Source organism: Rhamphochromis longiceps, linkage group LG4 (assembly GCF_057381845.1).
Source record: "Rhamphochromis longiceps isolate RC_006_pf linkage group LG4, R_longiceps_female_GT1.1, whole genome shotgun sequence".
In the NCBI taxonomy this organism is placed as follows: domain Eukaryota; kingdom Metazoa; phylum Chordata; class Actinopteri; order Cichliformes; family Cichlidae; genus Rhamphochromis; species Rhamphochromis longiceps.
In genome coordinates this window covers 35857216-35875488 of record NC_140560.1, presented here as the reverse complement: position 1 = coordinate 35875488, position 18273 = coordinate 35857216, and the positions used below count along the sequence as shown (strand labels likewise).

At 46.6% G+C, this 18273-nt stretch overlaps 1 protein-coding gene across 1 annotated transcript in view; it reads right to left on the bottom strand.

Annotated features, from left to right (window-relative positions):
• The window catches only part of grin2ca (glutamate receptor, ionotropic, N-methyl D-aspartate 2Ca), a 74844-nt gene extending 66241 nt beyond the window's left edge, over positions 1-8603 (bottom strand). Inside the window, exon 1 of the mRNA XM_085404749.1 lies at positions 8297-8603. The gene's annotated coding sequence lies outside the window, so the exon portion shown is untranslated. The remainder of the gene's footprint in view (positions 1-8296) is intronic.
• Positions 8604-18273: the final 9670 nt, after the last annotated feature.

Genomic DNA, 18273 nt, shown 5'->3' with positions numbered 1-18273 from the left:
GTGTTGCCAAATTGCTTGCGTAAGGACTTGTAGCACTGCAATAAATAAAACAAAACAAAAAAACTATGTGGCTCTTATGTTATATAAACTTATAAAGTTAACAAAATGCATAATCCATATCATGTTTTTGTGCTCATTTGTACAAAATATGGCTCCGTTTCCATGAAGGCCAGGATTTTCATTTTCTGCAGCGACAGACTCGTCAGCAGAGGGGCAGGGTCCCCCCTAAATCTGCCTGTTGATTTACGGCTCTGGTCTTTATGGGATGGGGTCGTGTATCGTGGCCGTGTGATAAACGGCAGCCGGCCGCGTGAAAAAGACCAAGTCGACGTCCACCAGGGTTTCCTGCTGAAATGCACCCAAAGTGAAACCCCAGTGGAGGCTTTGAAGTCCAAACCAATAACAATGAATCTGTTTCACGTGACCTCCGGAGACAGAGACGCATCAAACAGACTCACTCGGTGATATTAGTTTCTGTCGCGGACCCTTTGACTTCGCCTCTGCCGCCGGCACTGCAGACATATTTAAGACGCGCACGCCTCTACTGGAACTCTGCACTACGAGTGATTGATCTGCCACAGGGTGAAAACCTGTCTAGGTAAAGTCCTCATAAATCTGGTGAGATTTTTACTGTCGTCTCTGAACAAAGGTTCTGGGGTGGGAGAGGGGAGTAGTCAGGCGGCTGCTGGTATCTCTTTGCATTAAAGGATTTAAATATTCAGGAGGGAGATGGAGCAGAACTGAACAGTTGGATTTTCTGACTCTGTAGCATCAGAGGGGCCACGATCAGCAGGTTTTAAATGCCACAGCAGATGGAAAGCTATGTAGCCGGCTTTTATTACAGTTCCATCTTTGAAACCTCACGTAGCGATAAAGCAGCGCTCCCTCTGCAGCAAGTGTCGTATAACCTTGATCAGGTCATCGCCCAGCTTGAGCCTTTTGCATTAAACCTATAAAAAGAAAAGACTCCGTAGTTTGGTCGTGCAATAAATGGATCAACATAGTCGAGAAAAGATCATCATTTACTCCAAAGTGGGGGAAAAATCCCCAAGGACAGAGGCCACGTGTTTGCTCGTCACTGGACAGATGTTTGATATATATCTCTCCTCTTTGCTTTGGCACATTTATCGTCAGGGGACACTTCATCACCCGGCGTTGTCTTCGTCAGCACAGCGCGTAGTGAAATCGAACAGATTGTGACGCGTTTTGAGGGTAATAATCTCTGCGAGGCTGAAGATTACAATGGCAATGCAAATGTAATCCATTTTGCCTTTAACACATGGGCGGATGTTTGGCGAAGGCTTACAGGGCGCGACATCACACGCTGATATCCATACTCCTACTCTGACCCTGCGGGCTGACCTGGCTGTAAACCCGCGGCGGCAGGTAACACGGAGGGTGGCGGAAGCGTCCTCTGTCAGGCTTTGGCGGACCCCGCACTCGACCTCATGTGCAGCCGTATGTAAAGCAGGGATCAGTGTAAGACCCTGGTTAAGCTGAAACTGGGGTTGCCCATGCAGAACCAGACCACCCCCCCTCCACCCCTGCCACCGGTCCAGCTGTCACCAACCTACTCTCCCAGTTGATATAGTGGCTGCACACAAATACAGCTGACCTCTGACACACACACACACACGCTCTAATCCACATATGAGCATATCACTTTGTTTTTAATCTGTGTGTGTGTGTGGCCTGTGCAGTCTTTTTCTCCTTTCCTATTTTGTGTGTAAAGCAGGAATGTGCAAGATAAACGCAACATCAGTCAGTTCTTCCAAATCACACACCCACAGAGGCATAAAGCTGGCAAGACCGTATTGATTTTTGTGTGCGGAGGCTTTGAAATACCAATTTTAAACCAATTTACTTTGTACTAAAGATAGAATTGAAATATTATATTTGAAAAACTCTTCAGCAACATCGCCGTATAGAAACATTGTGCTGGTTTCGGGGATAATCTTCAGGATCTGTCAAAGGCTTTCACACAGATGCTGATTCTTGGACAGCAAACTGGTTTAGGTTTTTCTCCCTGGATTCAGAGCTCAGTCATTAAATGCATACGTGGGTTTTACTTCAAGAAAACAGATTTTCAGTCATTTGGGTGAGCTAATACAACTTAAACATGGTTCAAGGACTTCATGTCATTGTTGTATTTACATGTAAACCATAAATGAGGATGCAGACGAGGCTTGTTCGCCATTTGGTAAGAGTCAGCCTTTGCACCATGTCTGTGCTGCTGGTGCAGGAATAGCATTACTTATCCGGTTGTTCAGTCTGACGTCACTAGCCGTGTCTGGACCTAAACTCCGCTGCAGGTCCATATATCAAACGATCACTGTGGCATTACTGAGAGTTGAAAAACTGTCTAAAGTCTTTCATCTTTAATAAAATGATCAGTGTTCTGCTCTACCAGGTGTAACAATTGAGTTTAACATCCAGGCATCCATGAAAACGGAATTTATGACATTTAACGGAGTTAGAAGTTAGCAGGAAGTTAGCTCGCTAGCTTCTATCTAAATACAATATAGCATGTCCTGACTGCGGGGTTTTGGAAACAAATTCAAACGTACAGCTCTGCTATCACTTCCAGCATAAATGAAGACAGAAAACTAAACAGCAGTGACGTTTGTAGGGTTACTGAAGTTGGGCTAGCTGGTATATAATGATGTGCTACGTGACCGCTAGCGACACAGCTATGTTAGCATAATATAAACAAGCTAACTTTTTTTCCACTCGATAAAAGTTAACGTGAGTGTTCTCGGTGGTCAGGTTCCTGCAGGATGCTGTAAAAGGACCAAACTTCAGCCAGGAGAACAACTGAGATAATCCATCCACAATACGAGGTTAGTCATTCATATACTGCTGCATGGGCTGGGCTGTAGTTACATCCTAAGGTTTTAAAAACTGAGCTTAAATAAATGATTAGCGGTAATAAAAGCCGAGGGAGGTCAACAGTGATCACTGACTGTTTTAGGAGCTTTTTGAGATCAAATAGAAGAAAATACAAAACATTAAACATGTTAACAACACAAAAGCCATATTAAACGCAGACTACTTTAGGCCCGGAAGTAGGATTCGTCACGTCATCACTTAACGACTGGATAGCATGCTTGTAAGAATCCAGCTGCATCACAGGGTCACGTTAAATTAGGAAAGTGTCATCTGTCTTCACCGTGTTTGTTTTGGTTTGAGATGACTTGAAGGTCACTAGAGCAAAAACACTGCATAGATAGTAGAAATATTAGAATAATAATAGAACATTTGCATTTTTTTGGGCAGTTGTAACAGCTCACAGACATAAACCGAACCCTGCCCAGCAGAGGATGTACTCGACCTGCTGGTTCGGATCAGCTACCAGGACATAACAAAAACACTTGTTTGGCCCTCGATGTCTCCACGTGTTGCATGCTGTGAAAGTTCAACACATCCAGCAGACGCACATCTGCATCATCACCCAGTCTGAGCTGCGTTCAGCACATCAGTGTTGACTTTCTGCTCGGGTTCGGACTCCAAAGAAAAACATCTGTCATGTTTACCAAGTATCCACAAAAAAACAGAATGAGCTGGAGCTTTGCAAAAACACTCTGCAGGACACTAAGTGTTATTAATTGGTTATTGAAAGGATACGTGGGAGAAATTTAATGTCAAAGGAAGCCGACAAAGAGATGGTTTTCTTTTGCTGTCTGGATGACTGCACGAGCTTTCGATTTGTCAGAATCTGTGAAAAGGTAGTGAGAGGTACAGCCTCAGTGCCTCTAATCGCAGCTCAAACATGTAAAACCACTCCATGGAAAGCAATCGGAGCATGTCATAAACAACTCTGGCTTTTATGGTTTTCTCCGGAGATGGCGTATTGATTTTTGCAACAATAAACAGCCTCCAGAAAAGTAAAAAACAATTCTTTATCTCTCAGGAAGTCACGAGTTGTGCCTTTTTTGCTCTGTCGAGCAGTTTGACTTTGTTAGGTGACGCTGAGAGTGACAAGAAGGACAGAGGAGGAGGAGACACGTGGCAAAGCCCCAACCACGTCGTCATCACAAGCTGCCGAACCACCAGGACGCTGCGTGTCACTTTTTGTTAGACGGCAGTGGAAACGCTTCAGCCCGATTTCTTTAAACGCAGCTTTCTGTTTGGATGTCGTCTCACCGGCCTCCCTCACTTTCCAGGCCCTCCTTCTAAGGTTATCGCTGTCATCATCCCTCATCGAGACGCCCTCCCACCGCGTCACCCGCTCAGGGATAATTGTGAAAAATTAAGCGGGACACACGCAGCTGTGAATAGAAAGCGATTAGCTTAATCAATTTCCCGTACTACACAGCGCACATGCACCCACACGCGTCACACATGCACAAACACTCAGGTTGGTGTCAGGATCCACAAGAGGCAGAAGAATGACAAGGAAAGGAGAGGCAAAGAAAGCCCCCCTCCACCGCCCTCCCAACCCCACGGCGTGTCAGTTTTCCTTCTCAACAGGGACAGGACGTTAGACGAGGTGCAAGCGGCGCTGCGCCATGAATATAAATGGGCCCCGAGTCTCTGTTGTGCCCGTGAGTGCAGCCATAAACTCGAGAGGAGAGCAGCATAGCCTGCAAGCCTCATTCTGCCCGGAGTTTGAGGTTTCATCACGCAGGCTGTGCAGTATGAGAGCGCCCTGAGAACTTCTTCTCGCCCGGCGTCGCAGCACAGATCTGCGTTTGAACGTTTAACGGTGACCCGTACGGGTTTTAGAGATTGTCGAGAGAAGGGTTTAGGGATGATGCCCGAGTTAAATCTACCCTCGTCTCTGATGACCTTGGATAGATTGATCTGATATCCTGTAACCTCCTTCCCTCCTCTGCAGTAAATGTTTTACTGTCTGGGATGCTTGTAACCGGCCGTCAATCAGAGCAGTTTCCATTTCAACCCGTTCCCCGTGCGGGCGAGCCGACTGGCGTTTCTGTTTTATGTCTTCTTCTTTTTCTTTTTTTTTGGGGTCTGCTCTCTCAATCATCATTCTCCTCTTCCCGTCTTCCTCCCCTCCCTCGCCTCTCGCTTTGCAGAGACGTAAAGATGGGTGAGGTTTTGTGTCTTTAACATTTGATTAAGCAGATCGGCTCCGAGCGTGAGATGGGAGATCCGGACAGCTGACAAATCAGCCCGTGTCTGTGTGATACCAACCCGGAGGTTGTTTGTCAGTCTGCCCGCAGGCTGCAGGCTGCAAGCATGCGAGGCTTGCGTGACGATATAATTTAGCTCTGCAGTTGAAGAGCTCAGTAACTCAAGGCTACAGGAATGGTTGTTAAACTGGTGTTTGTGTAGCTGCTGTTGCTTTTCTCGCTGTCAGTCTCTGCGCTCACTGAGATCCAGCGCTGCGAAGGATGACGGCGTTCGTTGCTTTTGTTTCAATTATAAAAAGAGCAACAATGCTGCATCCATTTTAATTACCATACTCAGGCTGGTCCAGGCACAGCATCAGCACAGGGGAAGAGATTTCTTCACTCACTGGTTGATGTTTTATCAGCTGATAATCAACTGCTTCACATACTTAAGTGCAGCTGGCCAGGCCTCTCCTTACTCGGCTGCTAAAGCCTCATTCACACAGGCCTCATGGGGTCAACAGCTGCTTTCTGCAGGGGTCATCACCATGATAACCCCTGGAAAACATGTGGATTCCACAACTGGTTTCTGACTCCAGCATCTTTCTTTGGTTGCTGCTATGTTGCTGTGGGGGTCAGTAGCTTGCTTGGAAGACGCCAATTTGTCTGCAAACACTTCACAACAGTAGAAATGAACTTTGCATTTCAGTCTTAGACTCTTTAGAAAAGCTTTGCATGATTCACAATGAAAAATGATATTACCAGCTGTCACCCTCTTGTCTGACTGTGTGCCTTACATGACCACAGATCCATATAAGAACCTTCCCTGTAATGTTTGAAGTCGTTACAGCTGCTCGGTGCTGCTGTAAGGTTCGTTCAGTGTCTGCTAACATGAAGGCTGATCCTCCCTGACAACCTGTAACTGATAGTGTTTAATAAGTCAGACATATTTGCTGCTGAGCGTGTTTTTGGTGCAGCCGGGAGAGGGACGATCATAGTAAAAACACTCGTAACCATTTATTGAGTTAGGCAAGGTCCTCACGTGTGTTGAAGGGCAGGTGTGTGTGTGTGATGTAGTGAGATTGCATCATGTTGTGCGATGGGCTGAGGATCCTCCGGCTGGTTTCTGGTGCGCATGTACGTACAGGCTGTCTGTACTGAACTCACATACACGCACCCAATTACTGAAACTGGGATATGGTTGGTATAACATAATGAACAGCCATTTTTCACCTGCCTAACTGCTGCTGCACTGTCACACACTCTCACCACCCCCCGCTCCCACTCTGCTCTCACTGCAGGAAAAACAGACTTTTACCTCCACCTGTGGACCTGCGATTTTACAACAAATAACCACGATTAACCGAAGAAGTTTCATCCTCACTTCAACATCGCATGAATCTTAGGTTTGATTCAAAATAAATGAATTCTTGGAGCGTTTACTTCTATAGGCGGTGTAAATGAAAACTCTTTAATTGCATAAAAGCCCACGAGGACACATAAGACCCAAATTTAGAGCCTGATAAATAAGAGGACATCTGCAAACTATGAAAAGGGACATAAAGCAGACTCATTTTCTTCCTAATGGATCTCAAACCAAAGTAACTGCGTGCCAAAGTGGAAATTATGCCCACTTCTTATCTAATCCCTATTAAACTGGTTAATTTTAGAAGCCAGAATTCTTAAATGAGTATATTTTCTGGTCTGGACGTGTGTGGCTGTGTGTGCATTTAAACGACAGGCATCATTTCCAGGTTTGAAAAGTGAAGCCAGTGGGGAAGTGGCTTAAATGTGCATTCCTTGTGGCAGCCAGCAGAGGGCGTCTCCTCAGGCTTGGATTGTGTAGAAGTCTATGGAAAAAACAGGCTTTTGTTCCCGTGATCTATAAGCTCATTAAAACCTTTGCCGATGAGTTTGTGTGACCTCGTCCTCTGTTTTCTTATCTAATTCAGCGTAGTGTTCCTTTTGTAATTGCCGATCACATCACGCATGCAGTGAAAGTGTCTCGGTCACACAAACACATTTTCTGACACAGACAAACATGCTGTAGTCTGAGTCTGGCCGCTGTACAGGAAACACTGTTCCACAGGTTTCTGTAGGCGTTTAATAACCTGTGTGAGCCTTAAAAACAGGTTAAAGTCAGTCTGTGTCCATCCTTCGTGGCTGTGGTGTCCGGACAGCAGCAGCCTCGGCTCTCAAAGAAGTCGTGTCCAGCTCGGCAGAACGTCCCCGCGGATTCCCCCCCTCACCGTCGCCTCTCATTTAAACTGCCTCCCTTCCTCTGACCTCTTCATCGTTAAAGCCCCTTTTTCATATTCACTTTCTGTCCACGCATGAAAATAAAACGACTTGAGTCGTGTTTAAGGCCTGTGACAGAAGAATCTGTTACTCTGAGATAAAGAGACGTCCGTCAGTTATTCACTCAGGGATGGATAATGTGGCCGTTTGTTCCGGATGGATTCCTGCCTGTGTGTTGAGTTCCTGCTGCAGACATGCGTCTTGACACTATTAAATTGTGGAGCGGATGGTGTTAGTGATCCTGGGGCACATGTCAGATAAAATATAGTTTGTTCCATGTTTGTTTTATCAGCAGCATTGTTTTCCTTGTATTTATTGGTCTGAGTGGGACAAATTTTCTTGGCTAACTTCTGAATAAATCTCTAATTTCGAGCCACAAGATTTGATTCGAAGGCGCCGCGTCCTCCTGGAGCCAAAACGCTAGAACGAATCCTTCGGTAATTGGAGCAAGCACACATTTTCTCACATCCTGTGAAGTCACTCTTCAGTGGCAGTTCAATTTCCCCTGCAGCAGTGGTATCTCAAGTCCGGCGGGCATGTATCAAAAGGCCCTCTCAGCTGCTCTAACTGTTTACAATGACGCATCGATCCACTCTGCTTAATCCCCCCCCTCCCAGCAGCTCGGTGAGTTAAAGCAACAGTTACTGCCACCTACAAGAGGCGGAAAAAGCCCCGCGCAGCGTGTCGTCTGATCCCTCTGACAAGGATGCTGTCGAGTACCCCCTCTGATCTGATCCCCTCTGCGTTCTGATAATTCTGCTATTGACCCAAAGCAGAAAGCAGCAGGAGGAAACTCTGCTCAACAAAACTACAAACAAAACTACTCCAAAGAAGCAGAAAGCATTTCCATACTTAACCAGGAGTAACTGCAAGCTGATCGGAGCACGCCGGTGCTTAAATAATGCGATCGACGAAGGTGATCTTACCTGTGTTGGCAATCCACATCCAGCCCTGGCTCGTCACCACTCATGCCGTGTGTGCAGCTTCAGCCGTCCGGTTCCCCGTTTTCTTTTTTTTCCCTCCTTCTCCTCCTCTCCTTTCTCTCCCCTTTGGCCCTCGTCTTCTCCTCCTCCTCCCTCCTTCGTATCTCCCTCCCCCTTTCGCTCTTCCTCTCCCTGCACTTGTTTGAGTCTATTTCAGTAGCAGCAACAGAGGAGCCCGCTGCGACGGTGGCATGGTTTCCAGCACTTTGGCAGAAGGTCACATTATCACTCGCTGGTAAAAGGGAGGGGGGGGGGGGGGGGGGAGAAGAGGAGCAGGAGGAGGATAGATGGAGTGACGGAGGGAGATCAAGGTGAACAGGTGCCAGAGGAGGAAAAGGAGAAGCAAAGCAAGTTGATATAATCTCAGCCGTCCACGGATGCGCTTTTGGTTTAGTTTTCCAACTTGTTGACAGGGACACCTCTGAAGACTGTTTTCAGGTAATGTGTCCCAGGAGGAGAAACTGAGGAGGAATTTAGGAGAAACCCTCGAGTGTGCATACCTGTGTGAAGCAGTAGCCTTTTTAAAGTCTTCACCAGCCGCGCAACTCTGGGGGAAAGATAATTCCTCTCTTGGCTGGAAAGTGAGTCTCTGGGAAAAAGAAAAAACTAACAAAGCTGCCAGAAACTTGCGCCAAAAGAAATCCTCAACCTTCAGCTCGTCACCCGCGTCCTTGATCGTCACTGCCCGGTTCGTGAAGACGCAGATCTACTCCGTCTCTGACACCTGTCCGCATCGTGTGTCCCCATCTATCGCAGGTCCTGCAGGGTGACCCTTCTCTTCATTTCCCAGACTCCCTCCTTCGTCCTCCTCTGGTGCGAGCGGTACTTTTACTGCCACTCCATCAAAATAAGGCTCTGAGAAATGATCCAGCTGCCCGGGACGAGGCCGTCGGCGGCCGGCGACAGATGGCCGGAACAGAGGTGCAGATGCAAACTGCCGGAGTTTGGAAATTCTTGGATCTTCCTCGTGACCTTTCTCCAAGCGCACCTTGCTTGCTCTAGCCTTCAGTTGGCTGCACTTGTTGTCCTGTATGCCTTGTTGTTTTTTGGGCTGTTCCTACCTGTGCCCCTCCTTCGCCCATCAGCAGAGCTTTCACTCTGGCTTCTCTGGCCGGCTGTAATCCTGACTCCTACACTCCATGTCACAGGAAGGGCTTGTGAGCTCTAATCATTATGTAGTAAGGATTTATCCTCTCGCTCTCCCTCCCGTCTCTCTCTTCCCTTCCCTCCACCCCTCCCGTTTATTTCCCTCCCTCTGCTCTTTGAGTACTGGCTGCCCTACAACTCTACAACATCCCCCCTTTTTCAACCACCACAGATTAATGCATCATCTCTCCTCACGCTTCCCTGGGACCCATTCGTTTGTCAACTCATTCATTTTTATTTTTTGCCTTCCCACCCGCTCGCTCGCTCCCCGTCTTGCCTCCTGCCGCAGATCGCATCAACAGGTTTGCCCTTGAAATATTCTCTGGGACAGGCGGAGTCAGTGCCCACCGTTTCCTTCCCATCAGGAATGTGCTCGTCCCTTAAACTATAAGCTTTTAATCAGTGCACGCAGAGAACGCATTGATGGCAGTGTGTGCACATTTACAGTCTTTATATACTCTAACATAAATGTTGTACAATGTTCAAGTACACATCAGAGCCTGGCTCATTTTACTCCATCTAAGATGGGCTATGAACACACACACACACACACACACACACACACACACACACACACACACACACACACACACACACACACAGTAGTGTAGTACTGTACAGAAATTTCCATTTGTTCGAGGTAATTTATACGCAGTGTTGTTGTAATGCGCTTTATCCACCAGGGAGCACTAACACATTTGTCCTGCTCAGTATGTATAACAAAGCCAAAGTGTGTGGACACCCCGGCATTACAGAGGCAGTAATCTGCTGCTGCCAGGGCTTTGTGTGGGTTTTCCTCACAGAAAACTTTTCCTTTATGGAGACACACTTTTCACACCGTTAAACTGGACCCTCCGAATCCCAGAATAATGTCAGGTTAGCTACATTTCTGGATGTAAAGCATGCTTTGTAGCAGTGGTTCTCAAACTGTGGGGTGAGTCCCACTGGTGCATGAACCTGATGTTAACCTGTAACTTTGATGCTGACGTGAATCTTTAAGTCAAATTCTTTTCTGCCTCCTGAAGTGGGGCATGTCCGAACCACTGGGTGTGTATGAGAATCCACTTACAAGTTATTGGTCTGAGTGGGACCTTGTTCAGCTCAGCGAACCGGTTCTTCGCACACTTCATGCTTCAGCGTAACCTTCAGGTTCATAACTGGAGCAGAATAACCGCAGGACGAGATCTGGGCCAAGCCAGCTGTTGGGCTGAGACGGGAGAAGCAGAAAACAAACTTTAAGAAAATTAAATAAATAAATAGAGTGCTAAAATAAATCCCAAACATACTTGCTGTTAACGTACCTGTTTGATGCGTGGGAAACAAGTAGCTTCTCCGGGTATACAGTGATGTTTCGCTCAGTATACTTTAAATATGCCTCATTTTTTTCATGTCCGTTTAACAACAAGATAAAAAAATATCCTTTGGAAATATGTTTGTAATTTATTTATTATTTAAATTAACACGTTTTGCAAATTTATATGACTTTGAGGTTACTTTTGTCCGTCTTTGAGCTGGAAGTCGTGCCTCCTATCTTTCTTTGAACGATGCATTTTTCACAATGCTGTTGTTTGGAAATAATTTATATTTTTATATCTTGTCTCTTAGAATAGAATAGAATAATCCTTTAATTGTCCCACAAGGTGAAATTTGGTTGCAACAGCAGCCAGAAAGACACATATACAACAAACAAATCTTGTCTCTTGTAAAGTTAGATATATTTTCCATCCATCCGTCCTCTTTCACAGGGTCGCAGTGAGGTTGGAGCCTGTCTCAGCTGTCACAAGGTGAAATGCAGGGTCAACCTATCACAGGCAGCTAAGAATCACCAGCTAACCTCACATGCATGTGTTCAGACGGGGCTGTCCGGAGAGAACCCGCGCACACGCTGAGATTTATCATCTGTTTTCACTCCCTGCTTGCAGAGCAGCAGGTCGATACTGTGCTGAGAGAGACGCAAACTGAGGGGATGGCTGCATGTGAGAATCTGTGTCTCTTCGAGGGGAGCATCTGCAGGCTGTGGACGCTGTGGCGAGAGCGTAGTCTGTTGGCGAGGGAGGGAGGAGCGCTTGATGCACGTGTTCGGAGAGTTGCGTTCCCCTCCTGATGCTTGCTGTAATGGTCACACTAAAACGCTAAAATGACCCCCCACACTGGGAAAGGTCCCGGTGCTCCCCGTGGGCAGTCTGCCAGCATGTTGAAATTGATCATTCCTGTTATGAAATGATTTTTGCACGTTTGACCTGATTCCACAGCTGATGTGAAAATACAGCTGCAGCTTTGACCTTGGTTGACCTTGGCCATCTCCCAGCAAACATGTTTCACTCCTCTGACCTCAGAGGCTCAGCGTTGTTGTGTCGAGTCTGCAGGAACTGCAAAGTAGAAATCTTTGAAAGGTCACGCTGGTGTTCTGGACATGAAACGGCACCGAGACAAACTTGACTTTAACAGACCGGCGCAGGCTGTCTGCAGGTGACTCATACTCGTCTCGAACGCACCACAAACACGCCGCCTGAAGCTGTTTTAGCTCCACGTTACTGATTTGATCAGGACACCAGCCCCCCCTAGAGTTCAGAGAGGGGAAATGCACCTGCTGATTTGCACGTGAAATTGCTGCTCAGAAACACTCTTACCTGTGAACTGCGCTGCACTTTGCCCTGTGTTTAAATATTTCAGTGTCTCAACCTGCACTCCACTTTCTCAGCCCCGAGCTGACTGTGAATGAGCTCAGAATCATTTTGATGACACACGTTTACGCACTTCCAGGTCACATTTGCATATATTACATTGCCGAGCTGCAAACAATCTCCATCACAAAGGCAATTGCAAACTGCTGTGGCACGCACAAGCCATTAATCTTAATTTCTTCCCTTGTGGATGAAACCTTGGAAAAATGAATCCTTTTTCTCGGGCAGAAGGACATCAGTCGGATTTTATGAGCCTGTCAGGGCGGCACTGAGAGATGTGCCGGCGAGGCCGTGTTTGTTTCTCTGCGTACGATGCTGGAGGCTGAGCCCGCGACCCCGATCGATCACCGGACGATAATAAATATCCACGAATCCCCAGTTTGTAATCAAGAGCTCACAGGCTTTCCTCCATTGATATTTGATCAATAAGGCGAACAGATGGGACTGTAAAGCTACAACGAGGTGTTGGGTTGTTGCTGAGCAGGAAGTGTTACCTGGCCGACGCGGGTACACCTTTTATTGTTTATTTTTAGTTTCTCTTTTCTCCATCAAAAGAAGCAGAAAACAAACCTGAGACTTTCTTTAATCTACAGTCAGAACTTTTCTGTTTGTTGTTTTGAGCAAATAATTGCTCAGGATGATTTTGACCTTCATACCACAGGTGATCTCAAGTTTGACCTTGACTTTTAGTTTGAGGTCAAGTTTTGTGATTTTTATATTTATGCTGTTCATGCATCTGCTAAGAGGGAAGCCCTGGTGGCCTCCAGTATTTTCAGGAATAGGAAACACGTGTTAAGTTTCTTGTTTGACTGCTCCTGATTTATTTATTTATTTTAAACTACATGACTACATTGTTTTTTATGTAGGACGATGACGCGCTGTTAAAGCACGTGTTAAAGGTTTGTACACTCTGACTGTGCGTGTGGCTCATCATCCACGCTCCAGGTTTTTTTGCCTCACACTTCCACTTGTCATCTTCCTGAACCGTCGGTTCTTTCCTTTTCCGTGCTTGTTCATAGAGGCTCACCTGACTGTTGGGGTGTCTCTGTATTAGCGTAAGGTTGTACCTTATAGTATAAAGCACCTTGTTGCTGTGATTTGGTGCTTTGTATACATAAAACTTCCAGATATTCCACCCACTGGCTGGTGAAGTCTCCTTTTTAAACCTCTAACTGAGCTATTTTCTGAATTGCCATTGGCCAAACAGTGATTTCTGACTCTAATAATGACGATGATTTACCGAATCGAAAGTGTTTACCGAGGTCACAGACGAGGAGAGCTGAGCGCCGTGCATCTGCTGGCTATTCAGAAGCCTGCAGGTTAAGGTGCTTCCACTTTGGCTTCGCTCTTCAGGCACAGATGCTATGTCAGTCTTTTATACCAACCAACGGATTTTCTGATTTGGAAGCATAAGAAATGGATCTGATTTCAGAGCATCAGTTCAAATGACTTCAGCGAACTCTTTGATGAGCCTGATCTGTTCAGGCTGACACACTCTGTTGCTGTAGGCTGGCATTCGTGTAAACTGTAAGGCTTTGGCCGAGCAGGTGGGCTGAGCGAGGAGGAAGTAACACATGTCGGGGCAGCAGCAGAGGGAAAGGCAGACATATGCTCTTTCTCTGTGGCCTGGCCTTCCTGCTTCACCGGACAATATGGCAGCGAATCACAGCTGACCCAAAATAATATTTCCTCACAAACGGCAAACCAAACGTCATCTCGGGCGTCACCGTGGCATTTAGAAAGAGCCTCCGCTTTTCTTCCTGGCAGCGCTCGGAGATATTTTCAGATGAGTCTGAGGTGAGGACAAAGAGTAAGGTAGAAGGTAAAAGGCCACACTCGGCTGCTGTGGATCTCACGAGGGGGCGCACATTTATCCCACCTGTGACCGACACCAGCTCGACTTGTTTATGAGACTCCTGAATGAAAACGTTTCTGTAACGGCGCTGTTAACAGTGATGTCCCAGACTCATTTACTTTTGAGCCTGTGCTCTTTACACCAGCCAGTGGCCTGACTCCTGCAGCCTCAGCCGGCATGACGAGCTGCTCCCAAAGTCCGCTGGGTGTCTCGAGGCTGTTTGGCGTTTCCGTCCAGCAGCCAGCGGCGCTTCACTCGGGCCCAGAGAGCCCGGACGCAACCTGTCAAGCCGTTAAGCGTCTGTTCTCCCCAGAAGCTCGTGCCAAGCTGAGACCGGTCACCTGATGGATGATGCAGTGACTGTAAACAGGTCAACATCACTGCTCAGGCCACTCGCCACCAAAGAACAGGAAACAAACATGGATGCAGAAAATGACTTCCTGCTGCACGTTTATGGAGCGTGTCTGATAAACGAGTTCACGCGCTCACATATCTGTTACCTGCAGCTGAACTTGGCTTGGCACTGACTGTACAGAGCTGAAGCAGCTTAAAGTGTGAGCAAAGCTTTTCTCTTCTAAGCTCACCGTGTGTCCTGATAGCAGACACACAGCAGTGTAACGCAGGTGTTTGCATTTCTGGGCAGACAGGTGGGTACATTAACTTCACATCTTTTCAAATGGATGTCCATACCTCCCCTGAACATGTTTAACCTCCAGTGTTCTGTTTGGTTAGCCGACCTCAGCTAGCCTGGTTTTGCTATCTTACCTCTAAAGTGGACCCATCTGCTCCTTTGCAGCTCTTGACTCAGCTAGAGAAGCTTTGCATGAATCGCCTGTTAAACAAAGTGTATTTATGTGAAACCTGCCTTTGCTGTGCTCACTTCTTCACCTCCCTGACACTAGTAATTTTAGGCCCCGCCCCCTCCCCCTTTAGTTAATCCATTAAAAACATATAGAAGAGGGCGCCGGTTGGCCCACCTCGTTGAAAACGATCCTGAATGAAATAATATTTTGTGAACCTTCAGTAGTGACGTATGTAACGCATATAAAAGCTAGACTTGCATTTATTCTTTGACTTTTATTTAAAGCGGTGAGAGCTTTGGAGATCTGTAAGGTGCATTACTCTGCAGTGTAATGTCACAAAAGCACATGAAATCTAAGAAGCCTTTAATGTTTCACGTTCAGGCTGTGCACAGACTACCGACGTCCTTTATTCTCCGTGTGCTGTGACAGGCTCTCGGGTCTGTTTGAGGACTTTCTCTGCAGGCGAGCGTCAATTGTTAGCACCACCCCGAGACTTCACACACACATGCAGAGACTGAGAAGTGTGTCCTCAGCACCTCTCCAGTCAGCTGCTCTCATCGCCGGTGTGCCAGCGCCCTCCACAGGCAGCTCACACCACTCAAATCCCGTCTGTCTGGATTTTGCACCCAAAGCTTTGCCCTTTCGACAAAAACAAAGCAAAGCATTGGTGACAAATTGCTTTTATTTGCAAGGCGTCGCCAGTTCCCCTCTACTTTCCGTGCTCTATATTCAGGACGTCCACCTGCACGAGTCCCCGCTGGCTTTAGTTGCACGAGGGCGGCCTTGCCAAGCAATCGTATAATCCACAGGGTGAATAAAAATGGATTTGGCTGCAACAGACGCCCGGTAAGCTGCCTTAAACCAACAGGCAGAATTGTGCACAACACAGATTCTCTCATGTACATCCTCATTTTTCACAGGTCACACTGTTCCTGCTGATAACACTAATCTGCACGTCTGCAAATACACTTTTTGATCCCCCAAAATGTAATCTGAAATGAGATCATAACACAAAGACAAACACCCTCAGTTCAGCTAAGATGGCGTTAAACGCTTCATTTCATTGATCAGAATTAGTTTTTATTCCCGTCAGCACACGGGGAGAACGCTCTTCTTCACGAGCTGCGTGAATGATTCGCACCTCCCGATAAAGAGCTTTGGTCTCGAGAAAAGCCGCACGAGCGTACACGTTCGCCTGTCAGAGTGAGCGAGCGTTTCCTGGCACCGTGTCCTCTTCTCCCTCCGTCTCCAGAGGCCTCGGACAACAGACGGGTCACAGCGTAGCCACATTTTAAATCCGGTGTGCAGATGGACACCAGTAGTGGTTCTAAATCCTGAGCGCCTTGGCACCAGGCAAACGCAGAGAGAGAGAAGACAGTGATTCATCATCGGTTCGATTTTGTTTCCAGTGAAAAAATGGTCCGAAGGAGCGATCATCCAGGCTCTTTGCTCGCGGAGCTTTGTTTTCGTTGCGTTAGATAATCAAGCAGACAGATTTTCAACTGATGTCAGTGCTTTGACTCCAATTAGGAACCAGCGGCGTTATAAATAATATGAATAAGCACAGTTACAGTGTCACAGATGGGCTCTAATTGTCTTACCAAGAGGCAGAAACGAAAAGCTTTTGTCTCCCACAAAGGTTTAAATGTTATTTCTTCAGTTTTCTTTCCAGCTTCGTTCCAGAAAAGGTCCCAAACTTGTTTTATTTCCTTTGCAGTTGTTCTCTTTATGCTTCTACTTCATGCATTTACGGAAAGAAAATGTTTCGAAATATGTTTTTCGCTTTGGGTTTGTGCTCGTTTGAAGCTCGACGCTGTTTTTTCACCCGTAAACTATTATTTTGGTAAATTCATCGTCATCGTGTTAAATTTAAGTCCTCATTAGTCACCCGAACACTGTCTTTTAGAGAAAAGTATGAAAAATAATGGGAATTATTTTTTGATGAATGATTAGTGTGTTGTATCCACCCTGCCGGGACACATTCTGACATATTACAATTGAAGTTTGGGGTAATTAAGACCTCAGATATTGGATATTAGATACAGTCATAACTTCCAAGCATCCATTCTCTTCCGCTTTTCCTTGTTAGGGTCGCTGGGGGGTGGAGCCTATCCCAGCTGTCTTAGGGCGAGAGGCAGGGTGCACCCTGGACAGGTCGCCAGTCTGTTGCATTGCTAACACACAGAGACAGACAACCATCTGCACTCACATTCACACATATGGGTCATTTAGAGTCACTAATGAACCTTTCCCCACTAACTGCATGTCTTTGGACTGTGGGAGGAAGCGGAGTACAGAACAGAACCCACGCAAACACACAGAGAACATGCAAACTCCTACAGCCATAACTTATCAGATATAAACAGACGGGTTGGAGTTTACAAGATGCAGAACGACCAGAACGAGATCTTTTAATGGTTTCCACATAGTCTTATAATCAGAAATAATATTAAATCTCCCTCCACCCCTCTTCTGATAGTAACACGTCTTTCTCTCTGACAGACTTCACTTCTAAGCTCTTCTTGTAAAATTTGCAGTCCAGAAGTGCTGCTCATCCTCGGAGTTTCTAATTCTTTTGGCCGTAACAGATTGGGTTAATTGTGGAAAAGGATAAAATAAAAAAGATCACAGCAGGGGGCAAATTAAAGGGAACACACTTCTCTTTTTAGTTTTCTAATGAAGAAGAAGATAATTATGCCCGCTAGTTAGAGAGATAGACCTCTGCCTTATCCTAACTTCTGTAATGCTGCGTGCTTTCTCTGTGATGAGGCTTTCTGAAGATCTTCTGGAGTTTGTTGGTCGTATGATGAGACAAACGGGTGTCTGATGGGCCAGTGACACGTCTGTGTGTGCATTAGGGGAGAACATCATATCAGGGAGGCCCCGAGTACATGTGGTTTGATGGCAAGCTTAACCTAAAGGATCCTCTGGAAGATCCAGGAGAGAAGAGAGACACGTTTTCTCAAAACATCACATCTCTGTGGTTTTCAAGTTGCAGAACATCATTTAAACCAAACAACCTTCGACTAAACAGATGGCGCACCACAGACGAGCTACAGTACCTCGTCAGGCCGGGACTCTGCGGTCTATTTACACCCACAGGTCTGTGGCCGCTCTTTCACTGGTGAGGCGTACACTTCCAGGAGGAACGCTGGTCTGAGCGGGGAGTCAAGGGTCCGTCCTGTCATAGGCACTCATGGCCATTGATCGGTGCTCAATTAGCATATTGGTGATCATGGAACTGACTTCATGGCCCATGTTGGCCCATTATGTAAATGTGATGTTTATAAGGTTGAGAAACCTGCAGTCAGCTGAGACAGAGGACGTCACTCGGATGACTTAGAGATGCCACACTTCCTCAGCCCGTGAGCATCATCTGCTGGGTGAAGCTGGCTAATGCTAGCATGGCGCCAACCGACCCAGAGAGACGCG